The sequence below is a fragment of the Notamacropus eugenii genome, chromosome 6 (assembly GCF_028372415.1).
Source record: "Notamacropus eugenii isolate mMacEug1 chromosome 6, mMacEug1.pri_v2, whole genome shotgun sequence".
Lineage (NCBI taxonomy): Eukaryota > Metazoa > Chordata > Mammalia > Diprotodontia > Macropodidae > Notamacropus > Notamacropus eugenii.
In genome coordinates this window covers 295,127,705-295,152,093 of record NC_092877.1, presented here as the reverse complement: position 1 = coordinate 295,152,093, position 24,389 = coordinate 295,127,705, and the positions used below count along the sequence as shown (strand labels likewise).

General features: G+C 39.0%; 1 long non-coding RNA gene and 1 pseudogene across 1 annotated transcript in view; both read right to left on the bottom strand.

The window, feature by feature from the left end:
* Positions 1-21,503, bottom strand: part of LOC140509559 (uncharacterized) — a 29,687-nt gene extending 8,184 nt beyond the window's left edge. Inside the window, exons 1-2 of the long non-coding RNA XR_011968818.1 lie at positions 21,378-21,503; positions 6,999-7,135 (exon numbers count right to left, since the gene is read on the bottom strand). This is a non-coding gene — a long non-coding RNA (uncharacterized lncRNA). The remainder of the gene's footprint in view (positions 1-6,998; positions 7,136-21,377) is intronic.
* LOC140511491 (E3 ubiquitin-protein ligase KCMF1 pseudogene) lies at positions 1,041-2,150 on the bottom strand (annotated as a pseudogene).
* Positions 21,504-24,389: the final 2,886 nt, after the last annotated feature.

Sequence of the window (24,389 nt, the reverse complement as noted above, 5' to 3'; positions counted from 1 at the left end):
CTGCCTCTTAATCCATGTCCATGACCCTGAATATGTTCTCTCCCATGGCTCCAGCCTGACAGGTCACAAGGGATCTCTAAGCCTTCTTCTCAGGGATCTGCAATGTGGCAAGCCAACTGAAATGGAAGTAGCTAAAGCCTGGCTCTGATGTTGAGTAACTGTAACTTAAGAAGTTTGGACAAGTTGTTTGCCACAGCAGTACCCAGAGTTAGGGAGACCTCCTCCCTTTTCTATGGGCCCTGACAAGTGAGAAAAAATCCATCTGATTTCTTGCTGCATTTATATTATTGAGGCAAACCACAAAAGCTCCATCAGTGGCTCCAACACTGGGACTGATTCTGTTGAAGCTGTTGGCCAGCTAGTGTTCTGCATTGTTCTCACTAATTATGTATTGTTGTTTTCAAATGGTCTTTTCCTCTAATCGGGTTTATTTTTTAGAATGGAAAATAGCCTGCCCCATTCTATGCATGTGCAAGTCATTATTCTCAATTTTTGCATTTTCACTATATTAGATTTTTGTTGAATTTTATTGCTTCTCTGAAAGAAACTGCACAGAGTATAAACAAGATGTCATTTCTGTGGAAATCAGTTTACAGATTAAACCCTGTGGAAACATTTCCGGTATGTTCTGCTGTGCTTAGAGCTTAACTGAAGATGCTTTGAAGAAATTCAGAGATAAATGTTATGGCCTTCAGATTTATCAGCCTTAGAAATGTAATTTCGCCTCTTCCCTAGGAGTGAATGGACATCTGGGAACATCATATTTGTTTTGCTTTATGATTATTTTATTTTAAATTTCTGGAGCGTAAGAAGATGTAGATATGAGTGGATACAAAGTATGGTGAGAGAACAAGGAAGACAACACATAGGCTGGCTAGAATAATAGAAATGGAAAAGAACCAGAAGACAATTCACACAGAAGTTTGTGAAATGATAAAGACCAAGCTTGGCCTCAAGAAAGAGATTCTGTGCACACAGTTGTCATCCACTTTCATTTGCAAATAGAGTACAGAAGACATTGTCTGTGAGTTGGGATGTCATCAAAGAGAAGGTGGTAGAGGCTCATTTCCTTTACTACTCTTTAAACTTAGGATTTCTAAAGCAATATCTAAAAGCATAAAAACTCCACAGCCCGTAGCACTAAAATCTGCAATTCCCTCTTCCCCCTTCCTTTCATCCTCCCTTGAGAAGAAACTTTCCTCATGCATCAAAGTGGACAGTAGAAGGTCTTGGACGAGCAGGCTATGGTCTGTCTGCTCACTTTCCATTGACTGATACTGTTTCTGACATCCTAAGATCACTTAATCTTGTAAGAAGAAATGGAGAGTTCTGAATAGTTTACTGTTTTCGATATCTGATGTGTTGGCTATTGTTGATTGTGCAATTACAGTGGTGACGATGCTTGTATTAGTGTCCCTGGTTGCATTACGAGCTGTCGCCAGCTGTTGCCATGCTGCCTGTGAATATTGTCATTCTAGCTACAGCTGTTGTGATTGGGAAGCCAAGGAGCCAGAGGAATTGGGCTGTCATCCTGTAGAAAGTCTCACTCTTGATAACTGAAATATCCATGAAAATTGAGGATCTATGACTTCCCTACTGCTTGGAGTATATGAACTCTGTGAAGAATGCTCACCAATAAAACCACTAGTAAAAATATGTGTTTGATCTATTGCCTAAGGACTTCCTTAGATCCAGCCAAGGTGAAACAATCTATGTAAAGAACCACTCAATTCACCTAAATCTCTAGGGGCTCTGTGTTCAAGTGTAAGATGAGCTACAAAGTCATGATGACATCGTTAGGATCTCTGCCAGGTAAAGCTGCACAAACTGGACAAGTAGCTTCTGTTAATGTTTCTGCATGTTCAGAAGTAACATGTTCTTGAAGAGATGTTTCCATATAACCCATTTTTTCACAATGTGGGCAAATAAATGGCTGCAGCTGCTCTACTGGGAGAGTTCCACCATGATACAAATTGAAATCTACCCTTATTAGTATGGTATGCATTGGATATATGCCTTGTCATTGTTGCACCATTTTCCTAACAAGATGTACAAAGATCATGATTGCTGCAAATTTAACACTTGTATCTTCAACCTTTAAAATTTCCTTTGAAACATCCATCACAGCTGACACGTTCATGTTGGGACATCCTAGTTCAGATGGTGATAAAGTGGCCCCTCCTGAACTTCAGCTGCATGAAGACTCCCAGGAGGGCCCCTAGTGCTGCTCACACCAACAGATGGGCTAGTTAGTGGACAAATAGAAATAGAGAATTCTTTGCAGGATATTTGAGGAGGAGGAAAAGCAGCTAGACCTGGGGGTGCCCTCTATATCTGTCATGTCCAACCGGGCTATCCCAGAACCACTAGGGGCTTCTTCCCATTTTGCCTTTTTTATTTTGTGCTATCTGCTTGATTCACATATCTTCTGATGAGACTAATGATCAGCAGCTCTGAGTATGTTCACTGTCAGAGTCTCCACAGATCCTGCTTTTATCCCTGAATTCCCCTGTTTTCATTTTGATTATCTATATAACCTAAGGATTTCTGGACCTTTCCATTTGCCCAACAGCATGACTTTTAAGGTTTCTGGACCTTTCTTTCTTCCCTGTTACTCTATTTTCTTTAACATTTTGTCTTCCATAATTAAGGTGTGATTGACTTGATAGTGGGGACTATCTTGCTTTAAGCATTTGACACAGTCTTGACACAAAGTAAATGCCTAATAAATGCTTTGTCATTCATTCATTTAGTCATCCATTCATTCTAAAACATCAGATTTTTTTTAAAAAAAATTGTTTTCCTGAACTGGATTCTCCCCCTTCCTTATTTTTGGTTTTTCATCAAAAGCAATAGCTTTCTAGGAGAGAGAATGGGGAGATATATTTTGGGAACTGTAAGTAATACAAAACCAATATATATCAATTTAAAAAAAAAAAATATGAGCATGTGATAGCTCTCTCTGAGACCCAGTTTTCTAGGTTCTCAATTGGTTGGTAGAATCAATATGATGGAAGGGAAGGCTTCATTCAAATCCTCAATGGTCATCTGTTCACATGCTCCAGCTGTCCTGTAGCTGTTTGTCAGATTCTAAAATCTGAGTCTTAGAAACACACACAAAAGTAGCACCCACCACCTTTGAATCTTCCTGTTCATCATATGCTAGAGCAGTAAATCAACTCCTTGACACAGGACCCTGATTTTTTCAGGTTCATCTACTAGGATGGCCTTGGTCACATTAGCATGGTAGAATAGTGGTTGTTGGCTCATTAATGTAGTCAGTCTATTGGAGAGACATTCATTGTCGTATTTCAGGGCATAAACCCTGAAAACAAATAGTTTTGGTTTAGAGAGGGGGTTTTTTTGGTTTTTGGTTTTTAGCAATTATTGTCATCACTAGAATTTATGTAGTGCTTTAAGGTTTGGAAAACAATTTACAAATATGATCTCATTTTACTGATACAGAGGTATGAGTACTCAGAGGTAAGTGCTGTTTTTATCTTCATTTTACAGATGAGGAATGTGTAGCAGACAGAGATTGACTTATCCAGTGTCATGTAGTTAGTAAGTGTCTGAGACAATTCAAACTTCGTCATTGTCTTATGTAGAAGCAGAGGCAATCCAGCAACAACAATAAGTGAAAAAGAAGTTTGTAGAATACAGCAACAGATATTCTTTTTTTTTTTTCAGTGTCAGATATTCTTGAGTCATCATGGTTATAGACAGCCAAGACAACCCAGGTCATTATAGCAGAGAGAGGCTAGGCTGGATCTCATAACAAGCAAATCAACACCAGCAAAGTTTCAGACCATCATGTGGTCGAGACAGTTTCAGAACCAAGGAGAGCTCCCAGTGAGTTCTTGCATCAAAGAGTTTTCCTGACTAAGGTCTTTAATTTTGGACAACCCTTGGAGCTTCCCTTTTGGCCTCATTAATTCATTCATTCAACATTCAACAAACATTTGAGAGCCTAGAGTTTCCCACTGAATCAAACTTGCTTGGCAGTGAAAGGTCTTAAAGTGCTTAGAGCATGCTCCATTTTCCTGGTAGTAGAGAATCCTCTTCCACTCATGTCTAAAAGTTGATTGACATCACTCAGATGGCTTAGAGGTTCAGAGATCAGGAAAAAGCTTGATGGGTTTTGGAAGATCAGACCTTGGGATGGGCAGTTCCCATCTATGAGAAGAAACTTAAACTACCTCATCGTCAGACTTTTATTCTTGATTACTCAGTCAACCTTCTGGCTGGAGGAGGAGGAGGGTTGTAATCCCATTGGAAAAGATCCTGATAAGTTCCACTTATTTCTGCAATGGATTATTGCTGAAAAGCTCATCCATTTTTGGTGGGAATAGACCTGTGATCTTATCAGTGTAAGAAACTCCTTTGTGAAACTCCCTCTCCAGATGTAGACAGATGTAGATCTACCATAATTATACTTTTAGGAGGCAACTAGAGTACACTGATTAAATAACTTGTCCATAGTCACATAACTGGTATGTGCCAAGCCCTGAAACTTCCTGATTCTAGAGCCAGCCTTTTATTTTTATAAAGTCCCCTCTTTAAAAAATAAAAACAAACAAATTAAAACCTAATTTACAAGTCAAAATGTACCTACCACAACAGATGAAGAATCCCCTGTTCTTTCACAGCTGTATTCCTCCTTAGGCTTGAGGTAGCTGTCCCTGAATCCAGTATCTTCCTCTACCCAATGCTTCAGCCCCCACATGTGAATTGGGGGGAGATTAAGGGAATTTCCAAAAGACTGTATATGTGATTCATTTCCTTTAGCTTAGTGGCAGTAAAGAAGGCACTGAATTGTGCTTTTAATTTCCGAGCTGTAATATTGGCCAATAATATAACCCAGCCTCTTTGGATCTTACTCAAAGGAAAACTTCAGCCATTAACTAAGATTAAGTGACTCACTGAGATCACACCAAAAGTCAGGGATAGAAAAACAATTAGAATACAGAGCCCCTAAGTACTAGGAATGTTTTTAAAAAAAGATTTGATGAGGCAAACAGAAGATGTAACTTCCAAAGCTTAGTTCCTCTTCTTCTAAGGTATAAAACCCTGTCATTCAGTTGGTTTTGATGTCAGAAGTTAAGAATTAATTTGGAGCCTCTACAATGTATTAAGGTGCTGATCTACACAGCGTTCATGCTAAGTAATTTAGAGTACCCAGAAAAGAAGTAGGTAATACCTTGCTTGGGTTTGGACAAGGCCACTCAACCTGCTGATAGTAGCCAGAGCCTTTTATAAACTGGTCTTAAAAATTGTACTCTTTTTGATTTCTTGCTTGCAATAAATTATGCAATTAAAAGAACATCACAAATTGGACAGCAAAAAAGTAGCATAACAACACAGTGTTCCTATTCATACAGTCAGTTGTTTTGCATTCCTGATGAACTGGCAACTGTCACCCCATACTCAATGACATCAGAGTGCTGCCCATTAGTTGTAGGCTTGGAAAGCACATTTTAAATCCTGCAGTGAAATGTTTTTGGCAGACAATCTTAGTCAGTTATTATTAACAACACAACTAAAACAATCCCCACATCAATTCTGATTCTCAAGGGGGTCCCTGGAAGAAATGTTGGAGGCTAGAGTTCAAGTACTTTTGCAGAAACAAATCTTGTCTTCAAATCACTCACAACCTTTTAAATAGCCTTTATATTTTAAGTAAGTAAAGTAGTACTTGATGATGCCTTTTCTGGCCTCCTCTTGCATCTTTCATTAATGTGAATTTTTTGGAGGCTATGGCTGAGCCATGACTTAACCTCACAGGGACTCTCTCAATTGCAAAGGTCTCTTTTAAAGAATCCCACAAGAATACAGCCAACTCCCAATTATCTTTGCTAATGGGCAATTGTAATCACATAGATGAATTTAGTTTTCAGATCATTTCCAAGCCTCATTTGGTGAATATTTTCCACTTCCTACTCCATCAGCCCAGTAATGAACTACAAAATTCAATGATTTGGGTTTCCACCTTCTTTCATCCCCTCTGATAAGTGAATAGAGGAAAAGGGAAGTAGTCAATATCAAAGCAACAAGAGGGACAAAGAGAAGAGAAAGGTGCTGGGGAAACCCACAAAATAATCCATCCCTGAATAATTGCTTGCTGAAGTAAACACTTGGTAGTTCACATTCCAAAATGAACAGGTCAGAAAGTTTTCCTCAGATATTGGATTGATGGAAACAAAAAGACATGATTCTTGGTTTCACTGATGTGTGAAGATTTAGATTTGGGACTATCATAAGGGAATAATAATCGTCCCTGATACTTCCAATAACTGAGTACAGTGTTCAGACTTTGACCTCCCCAGATCATTTCCACAGTTTTCCCTGATCCACTTAACTTATGCTTTTAATGAGGATAAAATCATTTTTACCTTATCTCTTCAGGAAGGAAATGTTTACCATCTTCAGAACAGAAACTTGAGAGAGCTAATGGTGTTGCCGTTAAATACGACTGAATGAATTCTTAAAAGAACTTGATACAAGTTCTCTTTGTACAATCGAGCCTTGCTTTCATAGTTGTGAAAATCCTTAGAATAGTGTTTGGGTTTGGAGTAAATACCTGATTTAATCTGAGAAACGCAGATTTATCTACAATGTGCTTCTCCACTATGGACACTGTATATTTGACTCACTGTATTGACGTGTACAACTGAATAGAGTCACTTATTTTTTTTGGTGCCTTAATTATCACATAAGTCACAGAGAAGAACTATTTCTTTCAGGTCATTGGAAAAGGAAAATGTACAAGATGTGTCATCCCTTACTTAGTGGATTTGTGATCTCATCAATGTGGGCATTTCCCCAAGTGATGCAGATTGCAACTTCAAAATACATAGCCACTGTCTGCGTCTTTCCACAAATCCTCCTCTTCCCCCAGTGTCCTAGAGGCCTAAGTCTACATCTTTTCATATTGTGTGGGTACCAAAGGAGCACAAAGCTGTCTGTTAGTTATCCTCTGCTCTTACTACATGACTCACCCACATCCTTTAACGGTCACATCTTTCATTGATCCCATTTTTACTCTGATTCTCTGGTGCAGCTCTTCATTGGTAAGATGTTACAGCCTGATCATTTCCAGCAGGTGTCTCTCAGTCTCCCCTTGGGTTACCTAAAACTACAATTTGTTAGAGATAGTGGTTTCCTGTCCTTTGTAGTCATTTAGCATCATTGGAAGAATATTGACTTTAAAGATTAGGGTTTTTATTTCAGGGTAAAGTTAGGGGCTCATTAAAACACTTCACAATTTCCCAGCTGCAATCCATCTTGCTTTCTGCTTTTTTTTCAATTCTGGGTACAGTTTATTATCCATCTGCAATGTCTTCCCAAGGACCAAACAATTAGGGCTATCTATCCAACCACACAATAGACATTCTCTGATTGATTAGATTTTTCCTCTGTGGATTTTTGTTATTCAAGTTATTTCAGTTGTGTTTGGCTTTGTGATCCCATTTGGGGTTTTCTTGGCAAAGATACTGCAGTGGTTTGCCATTTCCTTCTCCAGCTCATCTTACAGATGAGGAAACTGAAGCAAACAGGGTTAAGTGATTTGCCCAAGGTCACACAGCTAGTAAGTGTCTGAAGCTGGATTTGAACTCTGAAAGATGAGTCTTCCTGATTCCAGACCCTGCACTCTATCCACTGCAGCACCTAATTGCCCACCTGCCTATCCCAATTCAGTAATTTTCGGGGTGTATTACCGAGATGCTTTACAGAATAGCTAGATCAATTCATACCTACACCAACAGTGCATTAATGTGTCTTTTTCTGCAGTTGTCTTCTTTGTATTTTAGACACAAGTCTGCCAGAAACTTTTTATGCATTTTACATTATTCTAAATCCAAGCATTTCTAGCTTGGTGAAAAGAATATCCAAACTGGCATAATTCCTCTATGTCCTCAGATATATCTCTCTACTCCAAGATAATCTGAGATATCATTTATAGGAATCTTGAAAAAGAAAAGGTTATAATATGTTAAAATAAATACAGTGTTAGGTTAATGTGCCAGAATAATCAGTACTCAATTATTTTTTTAACCAATTCTCTCAAGAACTACAAGATCCATCTCCCCACAATCAATATTGATTAGAAGGGTGGGTCACAAACTTCAAAGGATGAAGAAGGCAAGTATCTTATTCTGTGTTCAAAGTTTAGTTTCCAACTTTAACAAATTTCAACACATTTAGAAAGGGTTTTTAGACTAGAGAAGTATTTATTAATATTTCTAAATTAAACTAAAATGTAGGTTTTTAAATATGATTCTACAGTGCTACGTATTGAATCAATTCCTCCCATTTCATGTCTGTCTACTCATTGGTCACTGGAGGAGGATTTTACACATAGAGTACCAGTGGTTATGTAAGTTTATCAACGGCCTAAAATCTATGTGATCCTTAGTCCTACCTATAAAGAATGTGTATTTTTTTAGAGATTACATTTTTTCTAAAGACACAGTTTATCAGCTTACATCATTTTCTGATAACTCATTAAAATTCAATCTCTAAAGAAAATGTTGCCCCAATGTTTTTAAATACATTCTCTTTGACCATAGACAAAAGGAGTGGGATAGTAGAAGGAAGTCAGCTGGAAACAAAAGGTCATAGATATTGATTTGGTCCTCTAGGAAGGAAATAATTAACTGCACCTGCAGTGGCAATAGCATCGTGTACCAAAAGAGCTATTATTCAATTTGAGATTTTCTCAAGCTTCCTCATTTATCTTGTCATCAGAATCTGATCTTCTCTTTCAAAAGCATTTATCTTTGGTTTTTGTAAGCACCATGACATGGTGCTCCTTTATGTGAAGTACAGTGTTTATAAACTTTAGTCTCTCATGTTCATGACTTTACCTGCTAAAGAGCTAGCTAGTAAGGAAGTATTATGCTCCTGCACGCGGTAGAGTATCCATCTATGGGCCAGTTTGTCTGTCCTTACCAGGCTGGGCCAGAATGTTCACTACCACTTTAAGGGTGAATACAATCTAGAAGAACAATTCACTCCATTCACATGAATACACAGGTAGACTGACTATTGTCTTTCAAAATGGTCTTTTCACCAATAGAATAAATCAGTATTTGATCAACCCTCTGGATCTGTTAAAATACATTGTTTTATAAATAATTATGGTCAAATTTCAAAGTAAGGAGGAAGAGAGAAGTAAAAGTTCTAGGAATTAGACATAAATTTATTGTTCAGTTATTTTCAGTCAAGTCTGACCTATTTAAACTGATCTAGAGGAATGGTCAAATGATACAATTGAAAGAGCTCTGGGATTTATGGAAACTGAATTTGGATAACGACTCTACTATGTGAACTTGGATCTGGGCCTCAAAGCCCTTATCTGTAAAATGAGGAAGTTGGGCTAGATGACTCATATTTTCCCTTCTTACTCTAGAATTAAGATAATAATAAGGACCTCAATTAGCCCTCTGCGCCAGGGGATGGGGACTACCTGAGTTTAGAGAACATAGAGGAGATTCTCTGAGAATCTCTATCCTGAAGCCTACATGTCCATTGCCTCCAACAGTAGTCTACTATATCCGTGCCACTGTTGAGTTATTCAGTCTTGTCCAATTCTTCGTGATCCCATGGACCATAGCACCTTTTATTTTCTACTATCTCTCAAAGTCTGTCTAACTTCATGTTGGTTATTTCCATGACACTATCTATCCATCTCATCCTCGGCTGTCTCCTTTTCTTTTTACCTTTAATCTTTCCCAGTGTCAGGGTCTTCCCCTATCTTCTCATTACGTGGCCAAAGTATTTAAGCTTCAGCTTTAGTATTGGACCTTTCAGGACCAGCCTGAATTAATTTCCTGAAATATTGACTGATTTGCTTTCCTTGCTTTCTAAGTGCCTCTCAAAAGTCTTCTCGAGCATCACAATTTGAAAGCATCATCTGCTGTGCTCAGCTTTTCTTATATTCCTAACTCTCACAGTCATTCATAGTGAATGGAAAAACCATAGCTTCAACCATACAAACCTTTGTCAGCAAGGTGATACCTGCTTATTTTTTTTTTTTGCATGTTGTTCAAATTTGCATAGCTTTCCTTCTAAGGAGCAAGTGTCTTTTAATTTCTTGACTGCAGTTGCTGTCTGCAGTGATTTTTGAGTCCAAGAAAATCAAATCTGACACTGCTTCTATTTCTTCTCCCATTTGCCAGGAAGTGATGGGACCAGTTGCCAAGATTTTAGTGAGGTTTTTTTCTACACTTCAAGCCAGATTTTACACTGTCCTTCTTTACCTTCATCAAGAGGCTTCTTAATTCCCCTTCATTGTCTACCATCAGAGTGGCATCAGCTGCATATCTAAGATTGTTTATATTTCTCCCAGCAATCTTAATTCCAGCTTTTGATTAATTCAACCTGGCATTTCACATAATGTACTCCACATTTAAATTAAATAAGGTAACAATATACATCCATGTTGTACTCCCTTTTCAATATTAAACTAATCAGTTGTTCCGTGTTTGGTTCTAACTGTTGCTTCTCAGCCCAAGTACAGGTTCCCCAGGAGACAAGTAAGATGATCTGGTACTCCCATCTCTGAGGACTTGCCACACTTTGTTGTGATCCACATAATCAAAAGCTTTAGTGTAGTCAATGAAGCAGAAGTTGTTGTTTTTCTGCCTGTGTCTACAAGGCACCGAATGTCCAGATGGAAAGTGGAAAATTAAATCAATCATCCAGATGTTCCTTGAGACCTGACAATGTGTAGACAACACATATAGATGGCTGACAACTTCATTTTTCTCTTTTCATCCTTTGCATAGATACAACTTAAGTATCTCCTAGAGATGATCTGAGAGGGAGAACAATGACACCATAGGACCATGACTATCTCCCAGAAAAGCAGGTCTAGGGTTAGTCTTTGTGCAACAAGTAGCATGTCAGCTTTTGGAACTTATGTTCTTGCAAAACAGGGAAAGTAATTTTCGCTTTTGCTCTCTGATCACAGAAACTTCTGAAGGACTAACAGCCACTCTTTGTAGCCACTTACTCTGTTATCCACAAAGTCTGGAGAATAAAGTAGAATAAAATATTTTTATTTCTTTAGCTTCTCCTTGAAGCAAATGAATCCAAAAGAGGGTGAGGGATACTGCCTGTGTATTAGGGGAACATGATAAGAGTGCCAGTCAGGAAAAGAGGGCAGATTATTTCATATATGTGCTCTCTTTAATATTATTAAAGCCAGGCCCCATGAAAGCCAACATTATTATCCAATCTTTAAATGAAAAAAAGCTTTAGAAGAACATAATTCCAAGCTATTTTAAAGATTCAGAAGGGATATTAAAAAAAGAAAATTCAACACACCTTGCTCTCTTGAAGAAAGAAATGTAGTTAATAACTGAATCAATCAGTATATATAAATATATATACATATTTATAATATATAATATACATATTGTATATATGTGTGTATATGTATATATGTGTGTGTGTGTGTGTGTGTGTGTGTGTGTGTGTGTGTGTATTCCAAGCTATTTTAATTCCAAGCTATTTAAAGGCTCAGAAGGGATTTTGGAAAAAAAAATTCACCATACCTTGCTTTCTTGAAAAAAGAAATGTACTTAATAACTGATCCAATCAGTATACACACACATATACACACATACATATATATGCATATATGTGTATATGTATAGATACACACACATATACATAGGTGGTATATATATGTATCTATTTACCACCTATGTATGTGTATATGCAATGTAGCATCATAGATAGAGTTCTATCCTCATGTCAGCAAGGCTGTGGTTATCCTGCCACTGGCATATCCTGGCTGTATGACCCTATCTCTTTAAACATAGAATGAATTACCTACATTAGTGGAAAGAGTTTCCTGGGGAGGGTCTCTACACTCAAGAAATCATAGATATGGATCAAAGCAAAGGCAAAATGACACCATTCTGGCAGTCCAGATAAAATATTTTAATGTAGCTTCTTAGGTATAGCCCACAGGGCTTCTCACACTGCCCCTACCCCCTCCCCCCCCAGTTAGCTACCCTAGGACCTAGGTGTTTTAAGGGCCAGAACCTTCTCAAAGCATTAGAGCTCATGAACACCAATGATAAGCTTCACTTTCAGCAGTCAACCATAGAACACAGTTCATATGAAAGGCATTTTCACTAAACCCCCTTCCCCCAAATCTTGAATTAATTCCCCTATAAAATCCATACACAATCTGTAGATTTTTATAATGATTATGCACAAGATATCCACATATATGTATACATGTATATATATACATACATATATACATACACACATATATGGAAGCCATGCGACCAGGGTCCTCATGTGAAAGGATATACATTCAAGGAACATACATGACCAGGACATAAACATGTGGGGGTCACTTATGCTTCTGATGATATACTGGTACCATTGTGCTACTTTGCTGGACTTGGTGCCCAGCAGGTTATTATACCTCATTTGTTCTTCATTTCAAAATGCTAGTCATGGCTTTCTAGTCTAACTAGCTATAAATTCCTGAAAGCACATTCCCTGAGGGTGCTGTGGTCATAGCTTTTTCTTCACTCTTCTAGTCATCCTTTGTCTACATGGGGATGTGATGGGGTACGGTGGGTAATAATTCACTCTTCTGTGGCTCAGATGAACCTCAATTCACAGCCACTTACACGGTTCAGTCCTCCAGCCTCTCCCCAGGGAAGAGAAGATAGTTGTACCCCTCAATCAATAACATTATAGTTATTGATTATAACTATAACAGCATTATAGCTGGCTTTCCTGATTTTTTTTTATGTGCGGGTTATCCTCAATCAGTGTTCCCAGCCAATAGCTCCTCTCACCTAATGGCCATGATGATCTCTTCTGCCCTTCCAAGCTACACCAGGGATCAATTCTTCAATAAATATTTATTAAGGACCTATTGTGTGCCAGGCACAGTGCTAAGCATTGAGGATACAAAAAGAGACAAAAGACAGTACCTGCCCTCAAAGAACTTTATACCTAATGGAAAGATATATAGAAAAAACTATGCTAAGATCAGCCCTGCCCTTTGATCCCTTCTTGGAATTCTTCTGTTAAGAGCTTTTCTCCACCAGAAGTCCTCTCTGTTTATCTCTTCTCTGCTATGTCACTCTCTTCTTAACTTGATCACTGCAATGCCCTCCCCTTGGTCTCTCAGGTCAATTTTTACCACATTTTTGGTCAGACTCCCTTTTGAAGATTAATCATGCCCTGTACCTCCCCCCAGTTAAATCTCCTTATAGATTTTCCCCAATTTCTCCCATTTTCCTCAATAGAATACAGTGATACTGTAGTAAAAAAAGTTTTAATCGGTTCCCCGGCCTCCACCCTGTCCCCCTTCTCCCAGCATCCACTTGTTCTGTACAGACAGAACAGTAACTGCCAAGTTGGATAGAGAATGTTGAAAGACTATTCTATGCAAATAGTAACTGCCTGACTGCTAGAGAATTCTGACACACACTGACCTTTCTCCCACTTTCTCCAGCACCAAGTCACAGCCTCATTTTTTTCTGGCTTTCAACATAGGTAACATTGTGCCTAGATGTGACTATTTTTTGGAAATCCTGTATGGCCAAAGAAGAGAGCAGGTTAATAAAAATGATGGTGCTGTCACCCAGAAAAAGACTATTTAAAAATGACATTACTCTACTCAGTGCCCCAAAATAGGCCTATCCACATAAGACAGTCCCATTATCATGAATATTTATTGCCATACCAAAAACTTATTAATCACATGCAGTGTATTTGGCTCTATACCAAACACATAAAAGATGAGACATGCCAAGAAGATGGACATTGTTGACATTTTCATGGTGAATTTTCTTTTATAGAGTGTCATGGGCTGGGATGATTATAGGCTAGCTTACTTCTTCCTTGGAGAAATGGCTTTTTCTCCTTCCTTATTATACCTCAAGTTGTCCTTGAATCGGGCTTTGAACAAGGAGCAGGATATCTGCTTGTTGGCTGGGAAATGGGATGTTGTTATTCATAATGACATTGCCCAAAATTTCCCCTGGAGATCTAGGGTCTGATGCCAGCACTAACAAATCAATAAACTGTGCCAAGAATTTGAGGGATGTTTTAAAGGACAAGCATTTCTGGAGTTACCTAAGGAACCCTGTGAAGGGATGATTTTCCCTAGGTCTATCTTATTTGGATATGGACTCCAAGAATTATTCCTGTATAGTATGTCTCACATTGAATTTGATCTTGGCATGTGTATAATAGAAATACTTAAAATATAAAACTGCCCATGGAGTTTAAAGATCATCTAGCTCAGACCTGCATGCTCTATTTATATTCTTATTGTTTCTAATTCTGATGTGTGCATCATCATCATCTTTATTTCCATTCCCACTGTTGTTGTTGTTCAGTTCTTTCAGTTGTGTCTGACTCTTTAAGACTCCAACTTTTGTTGGCAAAGGTACTGGAATAGGTTTGCCGTTTCCTTTTCCAGCTCATTTCACAGATGACGAAACTGAGGGAAATGGTGACTTACCCAGGGTCAGAAAGCTAGGAAGTGTCTGAAACCAGATTTAAACTCAAGAAGATGTCTTCTTGATTTCAGTCCCAGCACTCTATCCACTGTGCCACTAGTTGCCCCCCATTTCCATTAGAGTTTACTATTTGGGACTGCAAACCCCTGGAGAATTGAGATGAGATTCATCCAAATTGCTTTTAGCAACTAGTTCAAAGCAGTTGAAAGAAGGCAATTACAAATATGATTAACAAATATCTGATGGAAGGGTGGAACCAAGATGGTAGAGTAAAAATACACATATACTTTAGCACTTGCCCCACAGCCTACAAAATACCTGTAAAAAATGACTCTCAACCAAATCTAGAACAGCAGAAGCCACAGAACAACAGAGTGAAAGAGGTTTCCAGCCAAAGGTAACCTGGAAGGCTGATAGGAAAGGTCTATCTCACGGGATGCTGAGCAGAGCGGAGCCTAGCCCTGGTTGCGTGGCACTGGGAGGAACAGGACCTGACTAGACCTCCAGGGCAGAATTCCCAGCAGGGAGGGTCCCAGATCCCTCAACCCACAAGCAACAAAGAAAGCTCCAAAGGTCAGTGTGACAGGGCTTTCCCAGCTGGGCAAGAGGGGAGCAGGGTCCCCCAGCAATGGCCCCAGATGGCAGCAGAGGTGGCGGCAGCAGCAGCAGTGGGCTGCAGGCAGCTAAGGTGGCTGTAAAAGCAGCTTGGGCCTATTGTCCAGGCAACTCAGCTTAAAGCCTCAGGGGAAATTGAGCAGCTGATCTGAACATCAGCCCTCAGTGGTGGCCCCGCCTCCACCCAAAGCCTCCAAGAATCACCTACCCAGCAAAACTGAGTATAATACTTCAAGGGAATAAATGGTCATTCAATGATATAGAGGACTTTCAAGCATTCATGATGAAAAGACCAGAACTGAATAGAAAATTTGACTTTCAAACACAAGAATCAAGAGAAGCATGAAAAAGTAAACAGGAAAGAGAAATCATAAAGGACTTTCTAAAGCTGAACTGTTTACATTCCTACAAGGAAAGATAATATTTGTAACTCTTGAGACTTTTCTCAGTATTTAGGGTAGGTGGAGGGATTATGCACACACACATACACACACACACACACACATAGAGACAGAGAGAACAGGTTGAGTTGAATCAGAAGAGATGATATTCATAAAATAAAATAAAATTAAGGGGTAAGAGAAGAAAATATTGGGAGGAGAAAGGGAGAAATGGAATGGGGCAGGCTATCACTCATAAAAGAGAAAAGAAAAATCTTCTTCAATGGAGGATAAAAGGGAGGAGGTGAGAGGGGGAAAGTGAAACTTACTCTCATCACATTTGGCTTGAGGAGGGAATAACATATTCACTAAGTTTGGTATGAAAATCTATCTTATACTATAGGAAAGTAGGGGAGAAGGGGACAAGTGGGGTGAGGGGGGTGATAGAAGGGAGGGCAAATGCGACAAGGGAGTAACTAGAAGTAACCACTTTTGGGAAGGGACAAGGTCAAATGAGAGAATAGAAAAAAAGGAGGGGACAGGGTAGGATGGAGAGCAATACAGTTAGTCTTACACAACATGACTATTATGGAAGTCTTTTGCAAAACGACACACATATATATATAGCCTGTATTGAATTGCTTGCCTTCTCAGTGGGGATGGGTAGGGACAGAGGGAGGGAGAGAAGTTGGAATTCAAATTATTAGAAATGAATATTGGGAATTATTAATGCATACAACTGGGAAATAAGAAATACAGATAATGGGGTATAGAAATTTATCTTCCCCTACAAAAAAAGAGAGAAGATGGGGATAAGGGAAGGGTGGGGTATAATAGAAGGGAGGGTATATTGAGGGAAGGGGTAATCAGAATGCAAGGTGTTATGGGGTGAGGGGAGGGGAGAGATGTCGAAATTAAAAATAAATTAAAAAAACAAAACAAAACAAAAACAAAAATAAACCAAATATCTGATGATGATATTGCCAACCTAGATGCTGAGGGGTTTAGGAAATTGTGATTATCAGGATCATTTGAAGGAGCTGGGGGTGTTTAATTTGGAGAAGATTGAAGAAGGGGAATGATAGTTATCTTCAAAGCTAGCATAAGGCAGAATGAGGAACAATAGAATTCACTGAGGATCAGATTTAATTTTTATGTCCTAACAATTAGAGCTTTCCAAAATGGGAATAGATTACCTCAGGTGATAATGGGTTCCCCTTTACTAGAAGTCTTGGATCAGATGCTGATTAACAGGAAGATGTTCCTGTTCAGGTATGGATTAGACTAGATCACCCTGGGGATCCCTTCCAACTCTGAGATTTTATTTCTTTTTTTAAATTTATTTACTTGTTTTAAGTTTTCAACATTCATTTCCACAAAATTTTGAGCTTCAAATTTTCTCCCCCCACCCCAAAACGCTGAGCATTCTAATTACCCCTATCACCAATCTGCCCTCCCTTCTAACATCCCTCCCTTCCCTTATCCCCATCTTCTCTTCTGTCCTGTATGGCAAGATAAATTTCTATACCCCATTACCTGTATTTCTTATTTCTTAGTTGTATGCAAGAAAAATACTCAACAATTGTTCCTAAAACTTTACGTTCCAACTTCTCTTCCTTCCTCCCTCCCCACCCATCCCCACTGGGAAAGCAAGCAATTCAATATAGTTCATAATAATGTAGTTTTGCAAATGACTTGCATATGAGTCATGTTGTGTAAGACTAACTATATTTCCCTCCATCCTATCCTGCTCCCCATTTCTTCTATTCTCTCTTTTGACCTTGCCCCTCCCCAAGAATGTTGACTTCTAATTGCTCCCTCCTCCCATTGCCCTCCCTTCCAACATCCCCCTCAACCTGCTTATCCTTTCTCCCCTACTTTCCTGTATTGTAAGACAGGTTTTCAAACAAAAATGAGTGTGCATTTTATTCCTTCCTTGAGTCAAATGTGATGAGAGTAAGATTCATGTTTTCTCTCTCACCTCCCCCATTTTTCCCTCCGTGGGAAAGTCTTTCTCTTGCCTCTTTTATGAGAAATAATTTGCCCCATTCCATTTCTCCCTTTCTCCTCCCAATATATTCCTCTTTCACCCCTTTATTTCATTTTTTTAGATATGATCCCATCTTATTCAACTCACCCTGTTCTGTGTGTGTGTGTGTGTGTGTGTGTGTGTGTGTGTGTGTGTGTGTAATCCCACCAACTACCCAGATACCTAAAAAAGTTTCAAGAGTTACAAATATTGTCTTTCCATGTAGGAATATAAACAGTTCAACTTTAGCAAGTCTCTTATAATTTCTCTTTCCTGTTTACTTTTTCATGCTTCTCTTGATTCTTGTGTTTGAAAGTCAAATTTTCTTTTCAGCTCTGGTCTTTTCATCAAGAATGTTTGAAAGTCTTCTATTTCATTGAAAACCCATTTTTCCCCCGAAGTATTATACTCAGTTTTGCTGGGTAGGTGATTCTTGGTTTTAGTCCTAGTTCCTTTGACTTTTGGAATATCATATTCCAAGCCCTTTGATCCCTTAATGTAGAAGCTGCTAGATCTTGTGCTATCCTGATTGTATTTCCACAATACTCAAATTGTTTCTTTCTAGCTGCTTGCAATATTTTCTCCTTGACCTGGGATCTCTGGAATTTGGCTACAATGTTCCTAGGAGTTTCTATTTCTCTTTAGAGAAATACTCTAAGATACTCTAGATACTCTAGGAGTATCTCTTTCTAGAGGTGATAGGTGAATTCTTTCAATATTTATTTTGGCCTCTTGTTCTAGAATATCAAGGCAGTTTTCCTTGATAATTTCATGAAAGATGATGTCTAGGCTCCTTTTTGGTCATGGCTTTCAGGTAGCCCCAAAATTTTTAAATTTATCTCTCCTGGATCTATTTTTCAGGTGAGTTGTTTTTCTAATGATATGTTTCACATTATCTTCTATATTTTTATTCTTCTGGTTTTGTTTTGTAATTTCTTGGTTTCTCATAAAGTCAGTAGCATCCATTTGTTCCATTCTAATTTTTAAAGAACTATTTTCTTCAGTGAGCTTTTGAACCTCCTTTTCATTTGGTTAATTCTGCTCTTTAAAGCATTCTTCTTACTGTCTTTTTGAGCCTCTTTTGCCATTTGAGTTGGTCTATTTTTAAAGGTGTTAATTTCTTCAGCATTTTTTGGGGCCTCCTTTAGCAAGCTGTTGACTCGCTTTTCATGATTTTTTTGCATCTCTCTCATTTCTCTTCCCAATTTTTCCTCCACCTCTCTTACTTGATTTTCAAAATCCTTTTTGAGTTCTTCCATGGCCTGAGACCATTGAATATTTATTTTGGATGTTGGGGATACGGAAGCCTTGATTTTTATGTCTTTCCCTGATGGTAAGCATTGTTCTTCCTCATTCAAAAGGATGGGAGAAGATATCTGTTCACCAAGAAAGTAACCTTCTATAGTCTTATTCTTTTTCCCTTTTTTGGGCATTTTCCCAACCAGTTACTTGACTTTTGGGTCCTTTGTCAAGAGTACGGTATACTCTTGGTATCTGAAAGATCTCAGTTCCTCCAAGGTGGTACACTGTTCTGGGAGCAACCAGAAATTTTTGTGCCTCGAATCTGAGTAGTAGAGTTTCCTCTCTGCAGCCACCTGACCTCCAGTTCCACCAAGCCATCACTAGGGGCTGAGATTCAGATAAGCTGCAGGGGCAGGGCTGCCATTCAGTGTGAGATAAAGATCAGCTGCACAAATCCCCCAGGAGCATGAGGTGGGGGCAGGGCCTCTACACAGGGCTGAGGTAAGAATCAGCTGCTCAGTGCCCCCATGGGTTTTATGATCCAACAATGGATGTGGGCTGCTGTGGGAGCTGCTGCTGCCCTCCCAATGTGGCCTCTGCCGCTGCCACCTGTTGCTGGAGCTATGGGAAGGCCCTTCTCCCTTCTTAGTCAGCTGAAAAAACCCTCTTACTGACTTTTGGCGCCTGTGGGTTGAAAGATCTGGGAACCACTGCTACTGTGGCTGGGGATTCTGCCCCTGAGGCCTGTTTGCATCCTCCTCCCGGTGCTGTGCCCCATGACCAAGGCTGAGCTGGGCTCCGGCGTCTGGTGTGAAAGGCATTTCCCGTTGGCCTTTCAGGGCACCATGGGCTGGAAATCACTTCCACTCCATTGTTCTGTGACTTCTGTTGCTCTAGAATTTTTTGAAAGTCTTTCTTTACAGGTATTTCATGGGTTGTGGGGGAAGAGCTAGTGTTTGTGTGTCTTTCTGCTCCACTATCTTGGCTCGGCCTCCCCCCCCCCAACTCTGAGATTTTATAGTTTGTTGTAATGCCATAATAGCATGATAAATCATAGAAGGTTAGAACAGGTAAAGATGGACTTCTGAACAAGATGACTGACTTGAACAGGAAGCATCCTGCCCAACTCCCACAAATTGATTCCAACAGAAATCCCTCAAGTTCACACCAAACTGAATAATGACCAATAAATCCAATTTGAAAGTGACTTGTTCTAACCAAGAACTACACAAAAAGTTTTCCAGAAGCCCACAGGAAATAGGAAAGGGGCTTTCTCCAGGAAAGCAGGCACTATCACTACCAGAGACAGGACAAGTATAACCTGTAAGTCACTGAGTCCAAAGGCAACAAGACCAGAGAGATCCCCTGAAATAGCCACAGAGACAAGGACCTTGGAAGCACAATGAAGCACAGTCAGGCCACCAACCCGTTTGGTGCCAGGCAACACAGTGCCACAGTTAAGACCTGGGCATCTGAGGTCCAAGGGCTATGAAGTCCATAATGCTCTATCCTGGGACATCCAAGAGAACCCTGAAGAGCCAATATTGTGAACTGCAAAGGTCCAGGAATCTGAACCTGGGTAGGTGGAGGTCAGGAAAGGAAATGATGGGACTCAGGATGTGTGTGACCAGACAGGACCAACCAGACCAAAACCCAGCAGGGGCCTGAGGTTAGTTTTGGCATGAAGTCTCCAATTCAGGAACTAAAGCTAGAGACAAGAGTAAATCAAAGAAAATAATAAGCAGCATAAAACTCTACTGCAAATTTAGAGATTCCATAAAAGAAAGAGGAACTATATAAAAATGCTAATAGAGATTCAATGTAAAAAAAAAATAAATTTTTCCACAAGAATTATATGAATTCCTATAATAAGTGAAGCAAGAGATTAAGAATGAAATAAAAGCACTTGTGGAAAGGATTCAAAGGCAAATGTGTTAGGGGAAAAAATGGTAAACTTTATCTAAGTAACAGACTCCCTGAAAACTAGAGATATCAAACAGAAATCAATGATTCTATGAAACAACAAGAAATGTTAGAAAAAAATGAAAAGTCTGAAAAATAAAGAAAAACGCAAGATATCTAATATCAAAAACAACTGATCAGGAAAAGGAGAAATGATTTAAGAATCACTGGACTCCTGAAAAACATGATAAAAAATGAAGCCTGGTCACTATGCCCCTACATTTCAGGAACTCATAAATGAAAACTGACCAGATCTATTAGAACTAGAGAAAAAAGTAAGGATAAGATCCACAGATCTCTTTCTGAAAGAAACCCCTAAAGGGAGAAATTCCAGGAATATCACCGCCAAAGTCCCAACTTCCATTTCGAAGAAAAAATATCTCCTCTCTATACAAAGAGAAGTTCAGGTAAGCACAAAAGAACTATAGACAGGATTACATAAGACCTGATAAGTTCTACTCAAAATAAAAGATTTAGGAAAACAAGATTCCAAAAGTCAAAACAGGCTTGCAACCAAGAATCACTTACCTACAAAGTTAAGTGTAATCCTAACGAGGGTGAGGGGTGGACAGAATGGCAATGATGATATCATGATGGTTATGATGACCACACATCCATCCACTCCTTCAAGAAGCTTACCTCAATCTCACATCAACTTCATTTCCCAGGTTCTTTTCCTCTCTCCTTCCTTATCTTCTTGACTTTGACTATTATCCCCAAAAATATCAGCCCCCTCCTAAGTGACCTCTAGGAAAATGTCTCACTTTTTTAATCTGTAAAATGGGCATAAGAATAATTGTAATACCTCACAGAACTGATATGAGGATGAAATGACATATGTAAAGTACTTTGTTGAAAAGCAAGCATTACACAAATGTTTATTATTATCATTATCTTCCTACCTCCACACTGCCAAACCTGCTACCCTTTTTGTGAACCTGTTAAAACACAGAGTTTCACGTATGCCTGGCTTCATTCTGGGACATTGTTGGTCTCAGAACCAAACCCAGCAAAGTTATAAAATTGTTCACCAGGGAATCTCTTGACTCACTAAGGGTGGTTTTGGGGGGGTTTAAGGAGGCTTAAGGAGGGCCAGAGCTGTACATTGGTACAGGAGACTTCCCTATACACATAGATTGTTAAACAATAGTGTAATCCAATAATACAGGAAATGGCACAAGGTAGCATAGGATAAGTATCAATTAAAATGCATAGGATCATACACTTAATATTAGTAGGGACCTTACTGTTCATCCAATTCAATCCCTTTCTTTTGCAGATGAGGAAAATGAAAGGAACAGGAAATGATTTGTCCATGGTTACACAAGTTGTTAGTGGTAAAGTCAGTATTTAAATCCATGTCCTTTGATTCCAAATCCAGGAAGTTAGTTTAGTAAAGTGGATATAGGGCTGACTTTGGCTTTAGAAAGGCCTTGATTCAATCCCTGCCACTAATACATACTGGCTCTGTGTCCACAGACACCCTTAGTATCTCAGGAAGCACTATGTAGGTAAATGTTTACAACTGACTCCCTGGATTAAAAACCACACAACAAACTTTTAGGTTTAATCTTCAATATTAATATTTTATCCATCACTTTCTTAAATCTAGACAGCCAGAAAAAACAATAATTCAAGCCCTGATCTATGGCATTTGCCTATTCCTGGGGCATAAATGGTAACAATAAAAATTTAACAACCAGCTTTCACAAGCCAGATTGAGGTGGCTCCAATATATCATGACTCAGGCAACTCACTAAGACTATAAATTAGATCTAAGTTGCTAACATGTATGAATGGAGGGAGTTTCGGCATGGGGAATTATTATCTCTGGTGAAATCACAAATCAAGACCAAAAAACAAAACAAGAGATACAGATAACAAATGCTATGAATTTGTAAGAAGTAAAAATAAATCATTATGGGTTCAGGGACCAGTATACACTTTGAACATTCATGTTACTTGAACCTAAGTAACAGCAAGCTTTTCTACACAATGAATAAAAGAATGAATTTAGAATCAGATGTTACAATGCCTTTTAGCTTCAAAGGGGAAAAAATATGCAAAATAAGGTTAAATCTTTTATCAGATTGTTCTTTCTTACCTTGCCCAACCCCAAGACCATTTGGCAAATAATTGAATTCAACCTTGAAAAGAAATAGCTTGATTTGAAAAAAACTATAATTTGCGGATGTAGAGATCTCAATAGAAGGGGATTTGGGGTAATCTCTGTTTACCCCAACGTCCTACATAGGCAGATATGAATTAATATCACATCTTATCTTTAATAACCTATTAAATTAATGTCCATTTCCTTTCCTGTCTGGCTTAGGGAAGGCTCAAATGCAGGAGTACATTAACCTGATCTGTGAAAGAAAAAAAAGAGGAAAAAGAAAATAAAGAATAGTTTAGTTTTTCAGGAAACCCTGTTATAACTCTTTTACTTAGCATCATGCTAATAAGGCTTAGGGAGTCCTATCCATTAACGCCTTCTGCTTTTAAGAAGGTTGAGGATTGGACAGTTGAGCTGTTAGAGAAGTTGTTAGTATAAATACTGAAATGCTTGAAGATGATAGAAGGAGAGACCAAGGTGAAGAGGAAGACAGTGAACCAGTCACTAAAGTCATTGAAAAGTTGAGAGTGATCTGGGCATGTCTACATGACAGCAAGGATGAGGATGAGGATGGCATGGGCTGAACAACGGAGAGGTGGCTGGGGAATAGTGGTACAGGAATGATTGGAGAGCAAGAACTATTCTCTCTCCTGTTCCTAGCCCTGGTAGTGGAGGGAAGTGGGAGAACTGGCCCCCCAGGGGAGAGGGTCTGCAAGGAAGAGCCAGGCTTCATTTAGAGCAAGGAGGTAGAGGGCATGTGACTGAAAAGTTTAAGAATAGAGAGGGGCCTGCTGGCAGGGGAGCAGGAGCTCCAACACGCAGTGAGACAATATAAGGAATAAATAGTTAGAATAATTCACCTGGGGGACATGGACCTAGGTTGAAGTAATATGGGAAGACTATTTCTATCTAAGATGAAGGAGGAAAAAGAAAGGAGATGGGAAAGAAAATAAGCATTTCTATAGTTGCCTACTATGTGCCAGGTACTGCACCAAGAGCTTTGCACAGATGTCGTCTCACTTGATTCTCAAGACCACCCTCCAAGGTAGGTACTACTATCCCCAATTTGTAATTCTCCAATGTTCCCATCTGGACGATCTTTCAGCTGCCTGAGGTATGGAGGTTTGAATGTGCTTACTAGCTCCTTGCAAATATTCAGGTAATTACCCCCTAATGCTGTTTGCTCTAACCTCTTGTAATGGCCAGAGCTGACTCGGACTGGTTCTCTTTTCTTTTAGGTTCAGTACTGGAATGCAGTGAGCTGCTCAGAGGTCATTCAACAATTAATAAAAGATTTCTTTAACCGTAGTGTAGAAGGATTTTCAGCGAGCATTTAGGTCAGGTAAACAAATTGTGGCAAATAAATGTAAAAGAATATTATTATGCCATAAGAACCTACAAGTAGGAATACTACTGTGAAACATGGGAGAACTTAAATGGCCCAAGAGTAAACAGAACCAGAAAAAAAAAACCATACGCAATGACTAAAACAATGGAAATGGAAATACTACCACCACAAAAAAAATCCCTGAATTGTC